Below are 10,372 nucleotides of genomic sequence, written 5' to 3'. Positions count from 1 at the left end.
ATTTTCTTCTTTCTTATTATATAAATTTATACTGTATAATTATGATTTTGGTTGGAATGAAAAATATTATATATGAAGATGCTCTAATCATTGCCTCTTGATTCACATGAGTAACAAGATTACTTCACAACAATACACAAAAAGAATGGATACAACTAGCGTAGTTCATGCTTCTTGATTTTAAAATTTTGGTGGTTCAATTTCTTTTAAAGTTTTTCATTTTTTTCATAAAAGTTATAATCATGTTAAGCGGGGTCCCAAAAGGAAACTATGCAACTAACCGTCTAAAGTCTAAACCCAACAATCCATTTTGTATAAATTATAATGGAGTTTGCAAGATGGTGCAAGTTAATGTTCATTCCACTTCAAATTGTATAACTAGACTTTTAAGAAGATTAATTAGGTGTAATTTCTAGGATGATGTAATGGAGTGCATGTCTTAATTTTATAGGTCTTCATGTTGTGTTGGATGTTCACAATCGCTTACATGAAAATGGTCCTATAGATGACAATTATGTAGTTGATAAAACTTATTAAAAATGATTTTGTTATATTCCATAAAAATGATAAATTTGAGTTGTTGATATATCATTGCAAACTATTATTTAATTATAAATCAGGTAATCATTCATGATCTTTTTAAACAAGACGTTTATGATTTAACTGTAAGGTAATTAAAAATGAGAAACTATAATTAAAAGTGAAAAAAGATTTAGCCATTGCAATTTGCACCTCTAATTTTATGCTATGCTAATGAAAAGCATAACGGCACGAGACTCTCATAAAATACAAATTGTTTAATTGTTTTTTAACTTATGTTTTCTAATAAGATATGAGGGATAAAACTCATTTTGGGTTTTATAATTATTATTAGTTTGGTTAGAATCTATTAGAGAATATTTTAACATCAATTATAAACATCTTTTATTTATAATTTTAACTTTTCCTTTAATTTGTTGTATTTACGTTATCCATAATTTACATGGTTAATTATTTTTTCACATGTTGTAATAGTCAGTCAATTTATTCCGTAATAAAAAATTAGAACCCTAATATCGACAATTTTAGGAGCAATTTTGGAATATTAAGAACCGACATAACATGTTCCAGGATCGGTTCCAATATTCTAGGGTCATGGTTTTCAATTTTAATATTGTTGGATTAATGTCTAAGTCCATAACTATTTTGGTATGTACTTGACCCGATGGTGCATGGTCCTTTTGGGTTGCCTTCACCAAAGCAACTTGATAGGATGAATTATATATAGAGAGAATTAATTATGATTTATTAGTATATTATGAGAATAATATATTAAATGAGAAATCATATTATTTAATTAATATTAGTCAATAATTAAATAAGAATTAATTTTGTGGCTAAAAGAGATTAATTAAACTTAGGGGACTAGAACTATCAATTGTGTGATAATTGAATATTGGGCTAATGGACTCCATATTAGAGGAGTTGACGAATTCTATGGGGAAACCCATTAGAAATCGTCCAAGGCCTCTAAGGAGGGAGTCCATGAGCTGCTTAGGACCTAAGCAGTCAAATTAGGATTTCCTTGTTAGATAACCCTAATAGCCTCACTATTTAAGGACCCCTAGGGCACCAAAAACGTGGCTAAGAGTTTCCTTAGGGTTTCTAGACGTTTTTGGGCGTCTCTTCTCTTCTCCTTCTTCATCCTCTTGCTCTTGGTGTTTGTGAGCCATTAGAGGTGTGACATTTGTGACACTAAGCTTTCTAAATCCAATTACAAGGAGGAATTGAGATTGTTATTCCTACATAACAATCAAAGGTAATTTCTAAACCTTAATTCGGTTCATAGTTTGATAGATCTAGGGTTTGTAAGCCTTGGATGATTGCATGTACAATTAGTGAAACCTAGATCCAAGCATTAGGGTTTGCATGAGCACATATGATGTTCTTTTGACTCAAACCCAACAGTAGTATCAGAGCCTTGATTGGTTTTAATTGTATTTGATGCTAATATGTTCGTTCAATGCTTGATATGAAAATCGTTTTTCTGGAAATACCCAACTCACGACTTGACTCACTGAGTTCACGACGTGAGCCCAGTCTGTCTGACAGACTCGACGAGTGTAGTAGGCTACTCGACGAGTCTGTGGATCAGATGGCTTAAAATTCGGATTTTTGGCTGATTTTTTGTTTAGATAATTACCAAAATTGTTTTTGAATAATAAAATCCAATTTATATATATATATATATATATATATATATATATATATATATATATAATGGTTATCCTTACCAAATTAAAAGATAATTACCATTTATTTGAATAATAAATTCATTATATGGTAATCTTTGATTATTTAATTTATTTGGTGAATTATCTTGTAAATAATCTTGATTAGGTCAAATTTAGATAATCATTAAATTAATTGTTTAATTTAAAATTATTTGCTATTTGATCCTTTGTGTTTTGAAAAGTTCAAAACTTGCCCTCAAGTTTTGGAATTTATTTTTTTGATTAAAAGTTTAACTTTGAAATATTTAAATTCTAAAGCCTAATGATTTGAAAAGTTTCAAAACTTGCCCTCAAGTTTTGGGATTAAAATTTCTAATTAAAAGTTTAATTTCAAAATTTTAAATTCTAAAACCCCAATTTTGAAAAAGTTCAAATTCCACCCTTATGGTTTTATTAAATTAATTAAGTGTATAATTAAAAGAGAGTTAATAAATCCATAGTGATATAGTTTACATTTAATTAAATTAAAAGTGTAATTTATTAAATTAGACCACATAGTATTTTAAAAGTGTAGAATACACCCTTATACTATATATAACATTAAAAGTCTAGTATTATATATGTATAACTTAAACTGCTAGTCTTACCGTTAGTAGGCCTCATTCGCGAAGCCAATCTATAAGGGGGGTATAAGGTTATGGCCTATAAAATGGCCGTTTAATGGGTGTCAACTCTCACCCACTACTTCCTTGATTGGTGGAGGGTCGTTAGCCAAATGGGTAGGATAGGGCAAACCCTTTCCATTAAAAGTATAATGTAGTATAAAGTAACTAAATATTTTTACAAAAAAATTCTCAATCTTAGTTACTTTAGGTAAAAGTGAATTGATGCAATTCCATGAAATTACACTTTGTACCCTTGCGAAGATGTTAGTGGAGCGTGTGTGGTTAACCGACACACTAAATGGTTCTAATCAAAGGTAGCAAAGGGTGACTCAATGTTTGTCATAGTTCGGTGGAGCGTGTGTGGTTAACCGGCACATAGAATAGGTAACTGTAACATTGGGGGCACCATGTAAGTTTGCATGGTTATTCACACCCTGTTTTGTGATCCTCGGCACCCCAATCACAAATCGAGGGGCATATCGAGATTTAAACATGCCATTGAAAAGTTCAATGAATCTCAAAGGATCTAGGAGTTTTCAATACATTTAAAACCTAATCTCTTTTTCGTTTTTCATGGTGGAAAATTATTGAATTGTTATTCACTTACCTTCAAATGTTCTGCAATTTGGGTTACGACATCCCTCTCCCAAGTTGTAGAGTATTGTGTTGGGTCCTAGCCTTAATATCTCATTTGGGTGATTTATTAAGGACTCAATCAATCAACTAAATTGATTTTTCTCCCGTTTTGTAGATGTCTGAATCTAACCGTGGTCTTCCCGAATCCCATGGAAAAGGTTTTCCTGCTTAAAGTGAATCTGTTACATAGTGAAGGTGAAAGATCGATCCCTGCATTGTGGACTAGCTTGGTTTCACTTCCTCCACCTCCTCCTGTTGTTCTCCCAAACCCACAAGATCGAAGAATTGACAAGTTCAAAATCACTCAAGCCCTGTTGGCAATGAAACATGAAGATGGAAAATCCGTGTGTGCTCACGTCCTAGGGATGAAATCACACATCGATAGGTTGACAATGTTGGGTGCATATTTTCCAAAGAAGTTGGCTGTAGACTGGGTTCTTCAGTCACTCCCTAAATCATATGATAAGTTCGTAAGAGAGTATTATATGATGGATTTTGATGCGGCCCTCATTTACCTAACTTACATGCTTATTGCTGCTGAATCAGAAATGATTTGGAAAAGTAATGGAGCATATTTGTTTGGTAATTCAACCAAGCATGCTTCCGTGGTCGCTCCAAGAGAAGCCACCTGTTTCTGCTGCCAAGAGAAGGGGCATTGGATACGAAGCTGCCCAGAGGACCTGAAGAATCTAAGAGATGGGAGAGTAAAAAGTATGGATCTACTTCAGGTAAAATCCACTATCTAACTCCATTAAGTTCCTATTCGTTGATTCTTAATACATAATGTGATAAGATTACATTTGAATGTTTTGCAGGATCAGAGAAAAGAGAGGAAGCTTGATGGAAGAGTAAAATGAATATGATCACGAAGAAATGGATCACGATCGCATGGATTCGAAGATCAGATTTTGAGCTTAGAAAGTTATGATAGAGTTGTTAGGAATATTTGATTACATAATTTTTCAGTTGATTTTGCATTGTGAGGACATGTTTTCCGCTGCTTTTGTGAATAAAATATATTTTGATTTGTCTAATATATATATATATATATATATATATATATATATATATATATATATATATATATATATATATCCTTGCAATGAAATCGTTGTCAAAAATTGATGTTTGTGTATTTCTATAAATGGATGTGATTCTTAGTTATGTTATTTATGGTAGTGTCAAAATTTTCTAAGTAAGGAAAGATTACCATCACCCAAGTTTCAATTAGACAGAAACTTGGAATCATATGATTCGAATCATGTGATGGATGGAAATCTTGGTACTTAGGAAATTAAGAGTAATTCCTTGATCATGTAAAGGACTCAAACACAATGTTGTGCACTAGTCAAGTCCTCCACAAATAACAATATGTCACACCCCCAAACCAAGGATGGCGGAAACGTCTGGGGGTGGAGGACTTCATGTATAGTATCATAACAACATTTGCAATAGTGATTAAAGTAAACACAACCAACATAAATATAATTGAAAGAGTTACATCATTCTATGAGTTTACATGTTTCCAAATCAATTACATTATGTTGACAAAATGAAATGTTTGACGCCTTAACGTCCATCATCAAAAGCACTTGATTACCTGTTTAGTGATTTCCTGAGAATACAAGTAGTTTGAAAAAGTGTTAACACAAAGGTTGTTGAGTTCATAAGCATTGATATGTAGTTATGAAAAACCTTTTCTTGTAAAAGTGGTATTTGTTCTAGAAAATCCAATATTTTCCTTAATACGTAAAATGTAGTCTCAAAATCCCAAAGACCGAAATGTACAAGTATCTTTCCTTACTTATAGTAAATAATGCAAGTTTAAAATCGACATAAACTCGTTTGATTTCAGTGAAATTCCCGTAAATTCTATGTTTGTTAATACTTAATGTGAGTTATTATAACCATACTATGACCTAGGTGGCCAGAAAAGACGTTCTTCCTTCAGGAGACTCTGGTTACAATGCAAGACTTATTTGTAAAGTGAAGCGAATGTCTCACAAAAGTCATTAACGTATTTACGTGTAATGTAATGAAAATCCCGTTTGTATAAATGTACCCTTTTTGTAATGAGTGGGTTATGTAATGTATCATAAACTAAACCTATTATAGTTTATCAAAACATGGGTAGTAGTAGTAGTATACATTAACTATACTTAACATAGTTTATTCAAATGTTTGTATGTAATGGATGTATTTTGATTACAACAATTTGTTATTCTCTATGTTCTGTATAGATATAAAAATCCATTTGTCAACTGATGCATGTCTATATACTAGGACCAAATGTCATATATTGAAATAACATATAATCACATAAAGATATACACCTTGCTCAACATGTTACAAGGTGAAGTGAAATTGATAGCATTTTTCTTATGATAACATTTTCTATTACTGTTCTTAGAAAATTTGAAGAAAAATCATCAAAGGTCCAAAACAGAATCCGTAAATTCTGAGAGTTGGGAAAATGAGTCTAGTTTGTTCATAAATTTCCTCATGATTTTTAGTGATCTCCAACATGTGTGAAAAAGTCCATAATCACAGACTGGTCCGGATTTGCTCATGAAATGATAGACAATTTTGTAAAAATCACCATAATTTGTAGAAAAATCGTAGGGGTGAGCAAACCCGAACCAAGAAACCAAAAAAAACCGACGAAACCGAAACCGAAAAAACCGAAACCGAATCAAAACCGACGGTTAGGGTTTTAAATTTTTAAAAACCGATTTTTCGGGTTCGGTTTCGGTTTTTACCCAGAAACCGACCCACTAAACCCGAGAAACCGACCCCCTTTAAAAACCGATAAACCGACCCATAAACCCGCAAAACCGATGAGTTTTACTGCCCATTTTATTTCATATATATATAATTATATATGTATATTAAAAAAATAAAGATGAATAAAAGAAGCCCTGCCCCTTCGTCATTTACATATCTCATTTACATTTTGCCCTTCTCGCAAGTTGCAATCGCATTCCCCATTCGGCCATTCCCGCAAACAGCGCATCTCCGAGACTCCACTGAAGTGAAGAAGCTCTTCAGTCCTCACTCCTCAGGCGCTCAATTGATCGCACACTCGCAGTCTCGAACAGTCGGCACTCGGTAGTCGCACACATCTGAGGCTCCGAGCCTCCGGCGAGACCTGTAACGGAGCCCCAAACCTCCGGCGCCATCAACGAGACATGCAACTCCTCTGTATCGTCAAATACAGTTAATGTTTTTTCTAAATTCATGTTCAATTGTTTAAGTTCTTCCTAATTTTTCTGATTTTATATAGAATCTTGTGTTTATGTTATGAATTTCGCTTGTGAGTTGCTGTCTGGTTCATTTTTTTGCCTGATCTTCGTTTTTTTCCTAATTTCTGGAAATTGTTGGTGTCTTGGTATCAGTTTCCTTTTGTTATCAGTTTTCCTGATTTCTGATATGTGTTGCTGTGAAATGTTGATATGAGTTTACTTTTGTTATTATTATTATTATTATTATTATTATTCAGTTTATTGTTGTGAAATGTTGATATCAAAATAATCAATTTGATGCATTGTATTCTGAAAGATATGAATCTTATTGTTTGCATATAGAGTGTTGAATTGAAGCTTCTTATTTCCTGAAATTTTTTGGTTTACATATGGATTGGTGATTGTTTTTTTCTATGTAGATGGAAAGGTGTCAAGTAGATGCACAAACTGTTGATGTTGATGCTCCCCAAACCATTGATGTTGATCTTGATGTAGATGAAGGAGATGATGAAGTAGTTGCAGATAATAAGGGTGGTGGTCATAGAGTATCTTGGGTATGGCAACATTTTGATAGAGATGTCGTAAAGAAGGGTGCTAAGAAAGTGAAATGCCCATATTGTTCAACAATGATGTGTGCAAATTCAAAGAAAAATGGTACGAGTGCAATGGGAAATCATTTAAGACTCTATTGTCCAACATCTCCTGTTTATGACCCTAAAGGAAAAGTTGGTGATACGAAAAAACAATCTGTGTTGGGTTTCAAAAAAGTGGGAGACTCGGGGGCTACTTCTTTGGAAGTTCATTCCTTCAGCCAAGAGAAATGTAGGAATTCCTTAGCCCGCATGTGTATCAAAGACAATCAACCTTTTAGTATAGTTGAAGATGAAGGATTTAGGGAATATTCACGGGATTTCCAACCTCTATTTAAATTGCCTTCAAGGTGGACTGTTGCAAGGGATTGTTTGCAGATATACAAAGAAGAAATGTATAAATTGAAGGATGTTTTAAAAAATCAAACCGTCTCCATTACAACTAATACTTGGACATCCATCCAGAACATTAACTATAGTTGTTTAACGGTACATTGGGTTGATGAGACGTGGGTTTTGAGAAAGAAAATTCTGAACTTTTGTCCCATTGCAAATCATAAAGGTGTAACCATAGGCAAACTCGTTTACAAATGCTTATAGAATTGGGGAATTGAGAAGGTGTTTACAGTGACTGTGGATAATGCTTCCTCAAATGATGGGGCAATTAGGTATCTAGCGACCATGCTTAGGGGACCCCATGCTTTTTTGGATTGCAAATATTTGCATTTGAGGTGTTGTGCTCATATCATAAATCTTGTGGTTAGGGACGGGTTAGAAGAACATTTTAGTTCCATCACAAAGATCCGAAATGCTGTGAAGTATGTGAGGTCATCGGGTGCTAGGTTTGCTACATTCCTAGAGTGTGTTGAGAAAGTGAAGATTAATTGTAGTAAGAAACCATCCCTTGATGTTGACACAAGATGGAATTCTACATTTTTGATGTTAGAGACGGCAGAAAAGTATGGGCGGCGTTTGATAGGTATTTTATATACTATTAAGTATGATATATTATTTTTTTTAATTTACATACTAACGTTTTTATTGAATTTTATTTTGTATTGTAGGCTTCTTGCGATTGATAGTGGTTTTAAAACTTTTTGTGGAAGTGAGGTTGATGATGGTGAAGTGACTACGAGAAAAAGAAGAAGAAATGAGAAAGTTGTGGGGACTCCCGATGCCGACGATTGGGAGGTTGCTAGGTATATATATATATATATATATATATATATATATATATATATATATATATATATATTACTTCAATTATGAAATCTGATATTGTTTAATTGCTTTGGTAGGTATTTTATCGACTATTTGAGGATCTTTTACAATGTCACAAAAAAGATATCCGGGTCCAAGTATGTGACAGCAAATATATTTTTTAAGGAACTTGTGACAATGCAAGCAAGCATAACTAGAATGTGTGCAAGCACAGACGAGAAAAAGAAAAAGATGGCAAAGTCGATGAAAGAAAAATACGACAAATATTGGGACAACATTGAGAACATGAACTTCATGCTTCACATTGCTGTCGTTTTAGATCCCCGCAACAAGATGTGTTATTTGGAGTATTGCTTGGAGTTGATTTATGGTAAGAATTCTACCAAAACAAAAACAATTTTGGAGCGTGTCAACAAAACACTGGAGGACTTGTTTCAACACTTCAAGAACAAGACGGAGAGAGAAAGATGTGAAAAGACAAGGAGTGCATCGTCTTCTACACCTAGTTATTTTGATTTTGGGCATGGAGTTGATATGGAAGACGATTTTGAAAGGTTTATGGAACAACGTGGGCATGGGGTTAATAAAACAGAGCTTGAGATTTATTTATCAGATGGGATGGAAAAACGGGCGGAGGATTTCCAGATTTTGGGATGGTGGAAATCTAATTCAACAAAGTTTCCTGTACTTTCTGAAGTGGCGAAACTTGTTTTAGGAATGCCAATCTCCACAGTTGCATCAGAGTCGGCATTCAGTACTGGCGGGAGGGTGATTGATGAAAGTAGAAGCTCCCTTACACATGTGACTGCCGAAGCTCTGATTTGTGCACAAGATTGGATACGGGACACCCCAATTGATATCCAGTTTAAAAATATGACGACTTTATATATGGAAGAGACGCGAGAGAAGTTGGTGCCAATAGAAACCGGTAAATATTTTACTATTTTTTACATAATTATAAATTTGTAATTATATATGTTTATAATTAATTAATTACATACTATTGTTTTGTGTTTGTAGAGGAATTGGGGTGTGGTCAAGGGAGTTGCATGGATGAGGATTTTACTTGAATTTTAAAGGTTTATAACTTAATTATTTTAATTTTATAATTTTACACAAGTTTATTGCTCAATAATCATTGATCAATACTAATGTTTTTTGGTTTGTAGATGAATGGGGAAGTGGTGAAGAGATTTACATGGATATGGATTGAAGATTCGTGTTTGCGTGTTATGGACTTTTGGTTGTAATCGACTATTTGACTATTTCGGACTTTATGTTTTAGTGATTGTGTGTTAATGTGTTTGGTTGTAATCGTCTAATCGACAATTTCGGACTTTGTTCTTTAGTTTGATTGTGTGATTGGTTGTAATAGACAATTTGGTTGTAAAACTCATGTTTTTTGAAGTATTTAACTTCAATGAAGTGTTTTTTGAATTATTTAACTTATTGCTCCATTTATGGAAAATGGGTTTAAACCCAGAAACCGTAAGTGTATGGGTTGAACCCAAGAAACCGCCCAAACCGATATCAGAAACCGAGAAACCGAACCGACCAGAAACCGATGCCATTGGGTTCTGAAAACCAGAAACCGATCATTTATGGGTTGGGTTGGGTTGGGGTCCAAAACCGACCCAAACCGACCCATGCACAGCCCTAAAAAATCGTATGGAGGTGTGCAAGTAGCCATTTTAAAGCTAAGAACGTGAACTACGTGCACCTAGTACAGTTTTGAAAACTAAAATGTTTAAGTTGACCAAAACAGTTCGTGAATGGAGTCCAACTTTTCTGATGAAAGCTGTTAG

The 10,372-nt window shown here is 33.7% G+C and overlaps 1 long non-coding RNA gene across 1 annotated transcript; it reads left to right on the top strand.

The window, feature by feature from the left end:
• Positions 1 to 8,063: 8,063 nt before the first annotated feature.
• On the top strand, positions 8,064 to 8,966 carry LOC145100326 (uncharacterized). The gene is made up of 3 exons (XR_013704969.1): positions 8,064 to 8,235; positions 8,411 to 8,545; positions 8,645 to 8,966. It is a non-coding gene; the product is annotated as an uncharacterized LOC145100326 (long non-coding RNA).
• The last annotated feature ends 1,406 nt before the right edge of the window (positions 8,967 to 10,372 follow it).

This window comes from Lactuca serriola, chromosome 4, assembly GCF_051521515.1.
Source record: "Lactuca serriola cultivar US96UC23 chromosome 4, Lser_US96UC23_V15, whole genome shotgun sequence".
Classification (NCBI taxonomy): Eukaryota; Viridiplantae; Streptophyta; class Magnoliopsida; order Asterales; family Asteraceae; genus Lactuca; species Lactuca serriola.
This window is presented reverse-complemented; position numbering and strand designations above follow the sequence as displayed.